This window comes from Phyllobates terribilis, unplaced genomic scaffold (genome assembly GCF_046119375.1).
Source record: "Phyllobates terribilis strain yellow unplaced genomic scaffold, ASM4611937v1 Scaffold_38__1_contigs__length_12584779, whole genome shotgun sequence".
Classification (NCBI taxonomy): Eukaryota; Metazoa; Chordata; class Amphibia; order Anura; family Dendrobatidae; genus Phyllobates; species Phyllobates terribilis.
Genome location: NW_027362798.1, coordinates 2588478 through 2601362, shown reverse-complemented (window position 1 = coordinate 2601362; position 12885 = coordinate 2588478). Strand labels below are relative to the sequence as shown.

General features: G+C 45.0%; 5 non-coding genes and 2 pseudogenes across 5 annotated transcripts; all 7 read right to left on the bottom strand.

Moving 5' to 3' along the window:
- Positions 1-1619: 1619 nt before the first annotated feature.
- Positions 1620-1795, bottom strand: LOC141183415 (U2 spliceosomal RNA; annotated as a pseudogene).
- Positions 1796-3795: 2000 nt separating this feature from the next.
- LOC141183466 (U2 spliceosomal RNA) lies at positions 3796-4009 on the bottom strand (annotated as a pseudogene).
- A 2438-nt stretch (positions 4010-6447) lies between these two features.
- LOC141183023 (U2 spliceosomal RNA) lies at positions 6448-6638 on the bottom strand. The gene has a single exon (XR_012258039.1). It is a non-coding gene; the product is annotated as a U2 spliceosomal RNA (small nuclear RNA).
- A 1115-nt stretch (positions 6639-7753) lies between these two features.
- On the bottom strand, positions 7754-7944 carry LOC141183022 (U2 spliceosomal RNA). The gene has a single exon (XR_012258038.1). It is a non-coding gene; the product is annotated as a U2 spliceosomal RNA (small nuclear RNA).
- A 1115-nt stretch (positions 7945-9059) lies between these two features.
- LOC141183021 (U2 spliceosomal RNA) lies at positions 9060-9250 on the bottom strand. Its single transcript, XR_012258037.1, has one exon. It is a non-coding gene; the product is annotated as a U2 spliceosomal RNA (small nuclear RNA).
- A 1115-nt stretch (positions 9251-10365) lies between these two features.
- On the bottom strand, positions 10366-10556 carry LOC141183020 (U2 spliceosomal RNA). Its single transcript, XR_012258036.1, has one exon. It is a non-coding gene; the product is annotated as a U2 spliceosomal RNA (small nuclear RNA).
- Positions 10557-11671: 1115 nt separating this feature from the next.
- Positions 11672-11862, bottom strand: LOC141183018 (U2 spliceosomal RNA). Its single transcript, XR_012258035.1, has one exon. It is a non-coding gene; the product is annotated as a U2 spliceosomal RNA (small nuclear RNA).
- Between the last annotated feature and the right edge of the window lie 1023 nt (positions 11863-12885).

The following is a 12885-nucleotide window of genomic DNA, read 5'->3' as shown; positions in this document are numbered from 1 at the left end:
TTAGTCCATCCAATTCATCCAAGTAGTTTTTCTCATTTACCTTTTGTACGAGTTGGTGACAGCATCCCTGGCTCTTGAAGGTGATGGTGTAAGTCCCCTTGTACTCATTGTCCTGGAAGCAGAATATGTCTTCCCGCCGAAACTCCAAAACTCCAAGCAGAATCCTATGGCAGATGTAATCCAAATTCTTCTCCGTCCTCGATCCTGCTCCAACTTCAATCCTCACGGTGTTCCGCATCCGGGCATCACCCGATGAATATGTGAGCGTTGCCGGCATCCTTCACTCAGGAACGTACCGACTCTTCTCTCTGAAAGGCGCAAGCCTTCATGGGATCCCTTCCCGTTGCTCCCGGACTAATCCTTCCTCCCAATAGCAGCAGGGGGGTTAAGTCCCTCCGAAAAGGAACGATCCCCCCAGGCCGAAAGAAAGGGTACCAAGAGCACCTCACAGGCAAGACCACACAGGTAAACCTGATAGATCGTGCCAAAAGGCCGAGAAGCGATAACCAGAATTGGTTTCAAACTACGGAGCCACCCAAGGATCCTGAAAAGTCCATTTGTGGAGATGAGCTCCTGGACTCCCGTTAAGAAGACATGTTGTCAACCTCTAGATCCCTTACATGCCTGCACTTTTCGGCTTGCTGCTGCTGCAATCCACGCGTTTTAGATCTGCATAACTCCACCTCTTTAAACACAGCACCTTCACCCCCTGCTGTTCCCACCCGCCTCAACACCGTTGGAAGGGAGGAGAACCAATTAAGGCGGGGGGTGGGGTGGAACGAGCAGCTGTCTACCCTTAGCAGGAGGGCTCCTGATTACATACCTCTCCTGCTGCTGCTGCTGCTGGCTGTCCAGCAGCAGACTGAAGGTGGCTGCTGCTGTGCACAGGTATATAAAGGCTCAGAGCCTATTATGACACGCGCAGCCAGCGTTCCATTGCCACATTCCATCTACTGCAGGCAGGATACCTGGCTGGCTGAATGTCGCTGAGAAGCTCACAGAGACCGCCATAAGCAACAGTTTAACAGAATGCCACAGACTAATCAACCAAACTTTTTGGGTTGGGTTCTCTTTTATAGTCTGCAGGCATTAAATGAAAGAAGTCAGTGTTCCAGCAGAAGGAGACAACGTTTCAGAAAAGGCATTGTAGCAAACCAAAAAAGAAATTTTAAGCGCAGCAGAGTAACCAGCGCACATACCTGTTAGCTCAGGTGAGTTTAAAAGGCTGCTGTTGATAACAAGGGCATTTGCTAAATAGATGGTGTGTGTGCAACAATATACTGAAAGGTCAATTATATTGTGCAGCTTATCTCACCACCTGTAGTTATTTAGGTGAAAGCTCCAAAATGCTTGCCTAATATGTCTGTTTATCCAAAAGGAAGTAAAAAGGGAGAGCTAGAAAGATAGCATTGCATCACATTACATGGCAATGCAATGCACAGTTGCTGAAGTTGAACCAAAATGAGCTTGTAATCTGGCTTCTGCAACTTTGAACATGAAAAATCCAATGAGGAGAAGAAAAGCAAAGCCAAAGAGTCCATCCCAAAATCCGACAAACAAGCAAAATGAACAAAAAACATTGAATTCAATTCTTTCTGATTTTAGAAACTGCATTAAAGAAGGGGTGCACCGGTCCTGGAGATACTGCAATACCAGGTCAATGCGTGGAGTGGACAGAGCAAGCTCTTTTTCCATCTCCCTGTTCTAAAAATCCATTTAATATATGGTCCCCAGATAGGGGACGTATCAGATATTAAACTGATAAGAACAGATTTTTTTTTTTGAAAGCCCGAATTCGTGTACAAAACCCGAGTGCGCTTAAAAAAGTGACAAGTGCCACAAAAAAAGTGCACTAGGATGCTGGTCTTCTTAAAACCCTCTCCAAAAGGAGAAGGGTCCCCCAAACCATTCCCCGTCCCTCCGAGACAGAAGGCCACAGCGAGGAACAGGGACAAATAGCCACCTCCAGCCGGAGTCAGAGGCGACCCAATCTTACCCCCAATACCTGCCCGAGTTCTCACCCGAGCAAGGCACTGGGAGCCAAAGACTGTGCTCCCCTCCCGGAAGAGGGGAGCCAACAATGCTCTCCTCCCGAAAGAGGAGAGCCAGGGGGGTTCAGGGGGGAGCGGAACCTGATGGCCACACACTCCCCCCCTAGACCTGCCAAGAGAGGAACCCGTAAGGGAACCGCATCCCGACAAAATCCTAGTAAGGACGTGGACACACGTGAAAAAGTGGACACACAGTGACAAAAAAAATTAAATAAATAGTGAAGGTTTCACAGTATAATACTGCCCGGACCTTCGACCGGGAATTGAAAAATTCCCCATCCTAAGGCCAGAAGGCCCGGAATAAGGGTGTGTGTGAAGAAAGAAATATTGAAGTGCTAGTGCAAATGTGCCATAAACTCAAGTGGGGTTCCCAATCCCAGTGAGTTAAGGCACCCCAGGGTCACCACTCCTGGGGCACTTCACACTTTGGGCTTTCGATCTTCCCCGGCCCAATGGCGTCGATCCTGGGGGGCCATGCTTTCCACCAGATGACTATATTAGCCAACTGGCGTACTAACAAGCGCCTAAACCCCAGTGTGCATAATGTATCAATCTACTAGGGCGGCCAACATCCAAAACCGCCTTTTCGAAAGATACTACACTTGATCTTAGCGAAAAGGCCGAGAAGCGATAACCAGAATTGGTTTCAAACTACGGAGCCACCCAAGGATCCTGAAAAGTCCATTTGTGGAGATGAGCTCCTGGACTCCCGTTAAGAAGACATGTTGTCAACCTCTAGATCCCTTACATGCCTGCACTTTTCGGCTTGCTGCTGCTGCAATCCACGCGTTTTAGATCTGCATAACTCCACCTCTTTAAACACAGCACCTTCACCCCCTGCTGTTCCCACCCGCCTCAACACCGTTGGAAGGGAGGAGAACCAATTAAGGCGGGGGGTGGGGTGGAACGAGCAGCTGTCTACCCTTAGCAGGAGGGCTCCTGATTACATACCTCTCCTGCTGCTGCTGCTGGCTGTCCAGCAGCAGACTGAAGGTGGCTGCTGCTGTGCACAGGTATATAAAGGCTCAGAGCCTATTATGACACGCGCAGCCAGCGTTCCATTGCCACATTCCATCTACTGCAGGCAGGATACCTGGCTGGCTGAATGTCGCTGAGAAGCTCACAGAGACCGCCATAAGCAACAGTTTAACAGAATGCCACAGACTAATCAACCAAACTTTTTGGGTTGGGTTCTCTTTTATAGTCTGCAGGCATTAAATGAAAGAAGTCAGTGTTCCAGCAGAAGGAGACAACGTTTCAGAAAAGGCATTGTAGCAAACCAAAAAAGAAATTTTAAGCGCAGCAGAGTAACCAGCGCACATACCTGTTAGCTCAGGTGAGTTTAAAAGGCTGCTGTTGATAACAAGGGCATTTGCTAAATAGATGGTGTGTGTGCAACAATATACTGAAAGGTCAATTATATTGTGCAGCTTATCTCACCACCTGTAGTTATTTAGGTGAAAGCTCCAAAATGCTTGCCTAATATGTCTGTTTATCCAAAAGGAAGTAAAAAGGGAGAGCTAGAAAGATAGCATTGCATCACATTACATGGCAATGCAATGCACAGTTGCTGAAGTTGAACCAAAATGAGCTTGTAATCTGGCTTCTGCAACTTTGAACATGAAAAATCCAATGAGGAGAAGAAAAGCAAAGCCAAAGAGTCCATCCCAAAATCCGACAAACAAGCAAAATGAACAAAAAACATTGAATTCAATTCTTTCTGATTTTAGAAACTGCATTAAAGAAGGGGTGCACCGGTCCTGGAGATACTGCAATACCAGGTCAATGCGTGGAGTGGACAGAGCAAGCTCTTTTTCCATCTCCCTGTTCTAAAAATCCATTTAATATATGGTCCCCAGATAGGGGACGTATCAGATATTAAACTGATAAGAACAGATTTTTTTTTTTTTTTTTTTTTTTTTTTTTTTTTTTTTTTTCCAAACACTCAGAAATTAAGTTTTATAATCTTAAATCATATATCACTAAACTCAAGGTTTTAGTTCCATCATCGTGTTTAGATATTATATTTATATTTTTTCATTTGAATTAATATATATATAAAGTTAAACATAACAATTCCTTTACAGTTTCAACAGTTTCCAAACAAATCACAACTGACATTACTTCACCCGGTTTCCCAAACTAAATATCCCCTTTTTCCCTTTTACTTTCCTCCCAACAAAACCCCTTAACTTCTTTTCTTCCTCCTCATGCTCTAACCGCATCTGTTCCCAATCATACTCTTCCTCATCATCTCTGAAAGTCACCACCTTCTCCAAAACTTTACCCTTTTCCTCTTTTACTTCTTTCTTTTCACCAGATACTTTCCTTGATCCACAATTTTCCTGTACCGTTACCTTTTTCTTCACCTTTAAACTTTCAACTTCTTTTCCCTGCTTATTCTCCTCTATAATTATCGCATCAACTTCCTTCTTCATTTTATCACCAATATCTTCCTTTTGTCCTCCAAAGTTCTTTTCAAAAGTTCCTTTGCTGCTTTCCATGTAACAATACCCAGAACTCCCGTTTACCATAATCCTCCCATTATGCAAATTTTCTTCTCCTGTTGTCCACACCAAAAAACGTCTCTTTCCGTTCCAAATACCAACTTTGTTCCTGTATAATTTCTGAAACTTTACCATCTTACATTTAGATTCCAAAAAAACCATTATCTCCTCTATTTCCACAAACGGATTGTCCATGTAAATTATCACACTCTTCGGTTTCCCCATGAATGATGCACTTACTCCAATTTTCCCAGAATCCTCTTCACTCCAGCATTTGAAAAAATGAATGCACTTTTCCTCAGAAACTAGAGTCACATCACAAACTTTACCTTGCTTTATTTCTTGCATACAGTAGATATCCTTCTCCAAAACTTCATGTTTCCTCAAAATTTCCAGAATCCATTTTTCTTCCAAAAAAGTTTCTTCCGTCTCCCGTTTCACAAAAAAACGTAAGCATCTCTTCTTTTTCCAAAACTCCATCTCAACAATCCGTTTTCCTTCCGTTTTTCCTTTTAATCCTCCAAATGTTGCCACCACAGCTATGTGTGGCGACAGTTGCCCCCCACAGCTATGTGTGGTGACAAGGTGATCGCCTCTCGTTGCCCAGGGACTAATCCGACTCCCTAATAGCAGCAGGGGGGTTTAGCTCCACCGATGAGTGTAGCGATCCCCCCAGGCCAAGGAGCCGGGTACCCCAAGCACCTCCCAGTCAAGACCAAGGCAGCAACCGCTAGATCACTGCACTTGATCTTAGCCAAAAGGCCGAGAAGCGATAACCAGAATTGGTTTCAAACTACGGAGCCACCCAAGGATCCTGAAAAGTCCATTTGTGGAGATGAGCTCCTGGACTCCCGTTAAGAAGACATGTTGTCAACCTCTAGATCCCTTACATGCCTGCACTTTTCGGCTTGCTGCTGCTGCAATCCACGCGTTTTAGATCTGCATAACTCCACCTCTTTAAACACAGCACCTTCACCCCCTGCTGTTCCCACCCGCCTCAACACCGTTGGAAGGGAGGAGAACCAATTAAGGCGGGGGGTGGGGTGGAACGAGCAGCTGTCTACCCTTAGCAGGAGGGCTCCTGATTACATACCTCTCCTGCTGCTGCTGCTGCTGGCTGTCCAGCAGCAGACTGAAGGTGGCTGCTGCTGTGCACAGGTATATAAAGGCTCAGAGCCTATTATGACACGCGCAGCCAGCGTTCCATTGCCACATTCCATCTACTGCAGGCAGGATACCTGGCTGGCTGAATGTCGCTGAGAAGCTCACAGAGACCGCCATAAGCAACAGTTTAACAGAATGCCACAGACTAATCAACCAAACTTTTTGGGTTGGGTTCTCTTTTATAGTCTGCAGGCATTAAATGAAAGAAGTCAGTGTTCCAGCAGAAGGAGACAACGTTTCAGAAAAGGCATTGTAGCAAACCAAAAAAGAAATTTTAAGCGCAGCAGAGTAACCAGCGCACATACCTGTTAGCTCAGGTGAGTTTAAAAGGCTGCTGTTGATAACAAGGGCATTTGCTAAATAGATGGTGTGTGTGCAACAATATACTGAAAGGTCAATTATATTGTGCAGCTTATCTCACCACCTGTAGTTATTTAGGTGAAAGCTCCAAAATGCTTGCCTAATATGTCTGTTTATCCAAAAGGAAGTAAAAAGGGAGAGCTAGAAAGATAGCATTGCATCACATTACATGGCAATGCAATGCACAGTTGCTGAAGTTGAACCAAAATGAGCTTGTAATCTGGCTTCTGCAACTTTGAACATGAAAAATCCAATGAGGAGAAGAAAAGCAAAGCCAAAGAGTCCATCCCAAAATCCGACAAACAAGCAAAATGAACAAAAAACATTGAATTCAATTCTTTCTGATTTTAGAAACTGCATTAAAAAAGGGGTGCACCGGTCCTGGAGATACTGCAATACCAGGTCAATGCGTGGAGTGGACAGAGCAAGCTCTTTTTCCATCTCCCTGTTCTAAAAATCCATTTAATATATGGTCCCCAGATAGGGGACGTATCAGATATTAAACTGATAAGAACAGATACTACACTTGATCTTAGCCAAAAGGCCGAGAAGCGATAACCAGAATTGGTTTCAAACTACGGAGCCACCCAAGGATCCTGAAAAGTCCATTTGTGGAGATGAGCTCCTGGACTCCCGTTAAGAAGACATGTTGTCAACCTCTAGATCCCTTACATGCCTGCACTTTTCGGCTTGCTGCTGCTGCAATCCACGCGTTTTAGATCTGCATAACTCCACCTCTTTAAACACAGCACCTTCACCCCCTGCTGTTCCCACCCGCCTCAACACCGTTGGAAGGGAGGAGAACCAATTAAGGCGGGGGGTGGGGTGGAACGAGCAGCTGTCTACCCTTAGCAGGAGGGCTCCTGATTACATACCTCTCCTGCTGCTGCTGCTGCTGGCTGTCCAGCAGCAGACTGAAGGTGGCTGCTGCTGTGCACAGGTATATAAAGGCTCAGAGCCTATTATGACACGCGCAGCCAGCGTTCCATTGCCACATTCCATCTACTGCAGGCAGGATACCTGGCTGGCTGAATGTCACTGAGAAGCTCACAGAGACCGCCATAAGCAACAGTTTAACAGAATGCCACAGACTAATCAACCAAACTTTTTGGGTTGGGTTCTCTTTTATAGTCTGCAGGCATTAAATGAAAGAAGTCAGTGTTCCAGCAGAAGGAGACAACGTTTCAGAAAAGGCATTGTAGCAAACCAAAAAAGAAATTTTAAGCGCAGCAGAGTAACCAGCGCACATACCTGTTAGCTCAGGTGAGTTTAAAAGGCTGCTGTTGATAACAAGGGCATTTGCTAAATAGATGGTGTGTGTGCAACAATATACTGAAAGGTCAATTATATTGTGCAGCTTATCTCACCACCTGTAGTTATTTAGGTGAAAGCTCCAAAATGCTTGCCTAATATGTCTGTTTATCCAAAAGGAAGTAAAAAGGGAGAGCTAGAAAGATAGCATTGCATCACATTACATGGCAATGCAATGCACAGTTGCTGAAGTTGAACCAAAATGAGCTTGTAATCTGGCTTCTGCAACTTTGAACATGAAAAATCCAATGAGGAGAAGAAAAGCAAAGCCAAAGAGTCCATCCCAAAATCCGACAAACAAGCAAAATGAACAAAAACCATTGAATTCAATTCTTTCTGATTTTAGAAACTGCATTAAAGAAGGGGTGCACCGGTCCTGGAGATACTGCAATACCAGGTCAATGCGTGGAGTGGACAGAGCAAGCTCTTTTTCCATCTCCCTGTTCTAAAAATCCATTTAATATATGGTCCCCAGATAGGGGACGTATCAGATATTAAACTGATAAGAACAGATACTACACTTGATCTTAGCCAAAAGGCCGAGAAGCGATAACCAGAATTGGTTTCAAACTACGGAGCCACCCAAGGATCCTGAAAAGTCCATTTGTGGAGATGAGCTCCTGGACTCCCGTTAAGAAGACATGTTGTCAACCTCTAGATCCCTTACATGCCTGCACTTTTCGGCTTGCTGCTGCTGCAATCCACGCGTTTTAGATCTGCATAACTCCACCTCTTTAAACACAGCACCTTCACCCCCTGCTGTTCCCACCCGCCTCAACACCGTTGGAAGGGAGGAGAACCAATTAAGGCGGGGGGTGGGGTGGAACGAGCAGCTGTCTACCCTTAGCAGGAGGGCTCCTGATTACATACCTCTCCTGCTGCTGCTGCTGCTGGCTGTCCAGCAGCAGACTGAAGGTGGCTGCTGCTGTGCACAGGTATATAAAGGCTCAGAGCCTATTATGACACGCGCAGCCAGCGTTCCATTGCCACATTCCATCTACTGCAGGCAGGATACCTGGCTGGCTGAATGTCGCTGAGAAGCTCACAGAGACCGCCATAAGCAACAGTTTAACAGAATGCCACAGACTAATCAACCAAACTTTTTGGGTTGGGTTCTCTTTTATAGTCTGCAGGCATTAAATGAAAGAAGTCAGTGTTCCAGCAGAAGGAGACAACGTTTCAGAAAAGGCATTGTAGCAAACCAAAAAAGAAATTTTAAGCGCAGCAGAGTAACCAGCGCACATACCTGTTAGCTCAGGTGAGTTTAAAAGGCTGCTGTTGATAACAAGGGCATTTGCTAAATAGATGGTGTGTGTGCAACAATATACTGAAAGGTCAATTATATTGTGCAGCTTATCTCACCACCTGTAGTTATTTAGGTGAAAGCTCCAAAATGCTTGCCTAATATGTCTGTTTATCCAAAAGGAAGTAAAAAGGGAGAGCTAGAAAGATAGCATTGCATCACATTACATGGCAATGCAATGCACAGTTGCTGAAGTTGAACCAAAATGAGCTTGTAATCTGGCTTCTGCAACTTTGAACATGAAAAATCCAATGAGGAGAAGAAAAGCAAAGCCAAAGAGTCCATCCCAAAATCCGACAAACAAGCAAAATGAACAAAAAACATTGAATTCAATTCTTTCTGATTTTAGAAACTGCATTAAAGAAGGGGTGCACCGGTCCTGGAGATACTGCAATACCAGGTCAATGCGTGGAGTGGACAGAGCAAGCTCTTTTTCCATCTCCCTGTTCTAAAAATCCATTTAATATATGGTCCCCAGATAGGGGACGTATCAGATATTAAACTGATAAGAACAGATACTACACTTGATCTTAGCCAAAAGGCCGAGAAGCGATAACCAGAATTGGTTTCAAACTACGGAGCCACCCAAGGATCCTGAAAAGTCCATTTGTGGAGATGAGCTCCTGGACTCCCGTTAAGAAGACATGTTGTCAACCTCTAGATCCCTTACATGCCTGCACTTTTCGGCTTGCTGCTGCTGCAATCCACGCGTTTTAGATCTGCATAACTCCACCTCTTTAAACACAGCACCTTCACCCCCTGCTGTTCCCACCCGCCTCAACACCGTTGGAAGGGAGGAGAACCAATTAAGGCGGGGGGTGGGGTGGAACGAGCAGCTGTCTACCCTTAGCAGGAGGGCTCCTGATTACATACCTCTCCTGCTGCTGCTGCTGCTGGCTGTCCAGCAGCAGACTGAAGGTGGCTGCTGCTGTGCACAGGTATATAAAGGCTCAGAGCCTATTATGACACGCGCAGCCAGCGTTCCATTGCCACATTCCATCTACTGCAGGCAGGATACCTGGCTGGCTGAATGTCGCTGAGAAGCTCACAGAGACCGCCATAAGCAACAGTTTAACAGAATGCCACAGACTAATCAACCAAACTTTTTGGGTTGGGTTCTCTTTTATAGTCTGCAGGCATTAAATGAAAGAAGTCAGTGTTCCAGCAGAAGGAGACAACGTTTCAGAAAAGGCATTGTAGCAAACCAAAAAAGAAATTTTAAGCGCAGCAGAGTAACCAGCGCACATACCTGTTAGCTCAGGTGAGTTTAAAAGGCTGCTGTTGATAACAAGGGCATTTGCTAAATAGATGGTGTGTGTGCAACAATATACTGAAAGGTCAATTATATTGTGCAGCTTATCTCACCACCTGTAGTTATTTAGGTGAAAGCTCCAAAATGCTTGCCTAATATGTCTGTTTATCCAAAAGGAAGTAAAAAGGGAGAGCTAGAAAGATAGCATTGCATCACATTACATGGCAATGCAATGCACAGTTGCTGAAGTTGAACCAAAATGAGCTTGTAATCTGGCTTCTGCAACTTTGAACATGAAAAATCCAATGAGGAGAAGAAAAGCAAAGCCAAAGAGTCCATCCCAAAATCCGACAAACAAGCAAAATGAACAAAAAACATTGAATTCAATTCTTTCTGATTTTAGAAACTGCATTAAAGAAGGGGTGCACCGGTCCTGGAGATACTGCAATACCAGGTCAATGCGTGGAGTGGACAGAGCAAGCTCTTTTTCCATCTCCCTGTTCTAAAAATCCATTTAATATATGGTCCCCAGATAGGGGACGTATCAGATATTAAACTGATAAGAACAGATACTACACTTGATCTTAGCCAAAAGGCCGAGAAGCGATAACCAGAATTGGTTTCAAACTACGGAGCCACCCAAGGATCCTGAAAAGTCCATTTGTGGAGATGAGCTCCTGGACTCCCGTTAAGAAGACATGTTGTCAACCTCTAGATCCCTTACATGCCTGCACTTTTCGGCTTGCTGCTGCTGCAATCCACGCGTTTTAGATCTGCATAACTCCACCTCTTTAAACACAGCACCTTCACCCCCTGCTGTTCCCACCCGCCTCAACACCGTTGGAAGGGAGGAGAACCAATTAAGGCGGGGGGTGGGGTGGAATGAGCAGCTGTCTACCCTTAGCAGGAGGGCTCCTGATTACATACCTCTCCTGCTGCTGCTGCTGCTGGCTGTCCAGCAGCAGACTGAAGGTGGCTGCTGCTGTGCACAGGTATATAAAGGCTCAGAGCCTATTATGACATGCGCAGCCAGCGTTCCATTGCCACATTCCATCTACTGCAGGCAGGATACCTGGCTGGCTGAATGTCGCTGAGAAGCTCACAGAGACCGCCATAAGCAACAGTTTAACAGAATGCCACAGACTAATCAACCAAACTTTTTGGGTTGGGTTCTCTTTTATAGTCTGCAGGCATTAAATGAAAGAAGTCAGTGTTCCAGCAGAAGGAGACAACGTTTCAGAAAAGGCATTGTAGCAAACCAAAAAAGAAATTTTAAGCGCAGCAGAGTAACCAGCGCACATACCTGTTAGCTCAGGTGAGTTTAAAAGGCTGCTGTTGATAACAAGGGCATTTGCTAAATAGATGGTGTGTGTGCAACAATATACTGAAAGGTCAATTATATTGTGCAGCTTATCTCACCACCTGTAGTTATTTAGGTGAAAGCTCCAAAATGCTTGCCTAATATGTCTGTTTATCCAAAAGGAAGTAAAAAGGGAGAGCTAGAAAGATAGCATTGCATCACATTACATGGCAATGCAATGCACAGTTGCTGAAGTTGAACCAAAATGAGCTTGTAATCTGGCTTCTGCAACTTTGAACATGAAAAATCCAATGAGGAGAAGAAAAGCAAAGCCAAAGAGTCCATCCCAAAATCCGACAAACAAGCAAAATGAACAAAAAACATTGAATTCAATTCTTTCTGATTTTAGAAACTGCATTAAAGAAGGGGTGCACCGGTCCTGGAGATACTGCAATACCAGGTCAATGCGTGGAGTGGACAGAGCAAGCTCTTTTTCCATCTCCCTGTTCTAAAAATCCATTTAATATATGGTCCCCAGATAGGGGACGTATCAGATATTAAACTGATAAGAACAGATACTACACTTGATCTTAGCCAAAAGGCCGAGAAGCGATAACCAGAATTGGTTTCAAACTACGGAGCCACCCAAGGATCCTGAAAAGTCCATTTGTGGAGATGAGCTCCTGGACTCCCGTTAAGAAGACATGTTGTCAACCTCTAGATCCCTTACATGCCTGCACTTTTCGGCTTGCTGCTGCTGCAATCCACGCGTTTTAGATCTGCATAACTCCACCTCTTTAAACACAGCACCTTCACCCCCTGCTGTTCCCACCCGCCTCAACACCGTTGGAAGGGAGGAGAACCAATTAAGGCGGGGGGTGGGGTGGAACGAGCAGCTGTCTACCCTTAGCAGGAGGGCTCCTGATTACATACCTCTCCTGCTGCTGCTGCTGCTGGCTGTCCAGCAGCAGACTGAAGGTGGCTGCTGCTGTGCACAGGTATATAAAGGCTCAGAGCCTATTATGACACGCGCAGCCAGCGTTCCATTGCCACATTCCATCTACTGCAGGCAGGATACCTGGCTGGCTGAATGTCGCTGAGAAGCTCACAGAGACCGCCATAAGCAACAGTTTAACAGAATGCCACAGACTAATCAACCAAACTTTTTGGGTTGGGTTCTCTTTTATAGTCTGCAGGCATTAAATGAAAGAAGTCAGTGTTCCAGCAGAAGGAGACAACGTTTCAGAAAAGGCATTGTAGCAAACCAAAAAAGAAATTTTAAGCGCAGCAGAGTAACCAGCGCACATACCTGTTAGCTCAGGTGAGTTTAAAAGGCTGCTGTTGATAACAAGGGCATTTGCTAAATAGATGGTGTGTGTGCAACAATATACTGAAAGGTCAATTATATTGTGCAGCTTATCTCACCACCTGTAGTTATTTAGGTGAAAGCTCCAAAATGCTTGCCTAATATGTCTGTTTATCCAAAAGGAAGTAAAAAGGGAGAGCTAGAAAGATAGCATTGCATCACATTACATGGCAATGCAATGCACAGTTGCTGAAGTTGAACCAAAATGAGCTTGTAATCTGGCTTCTGCAACTTTGAACATGAAAAATCCAATGAGGAGAAGAAAAGCAAA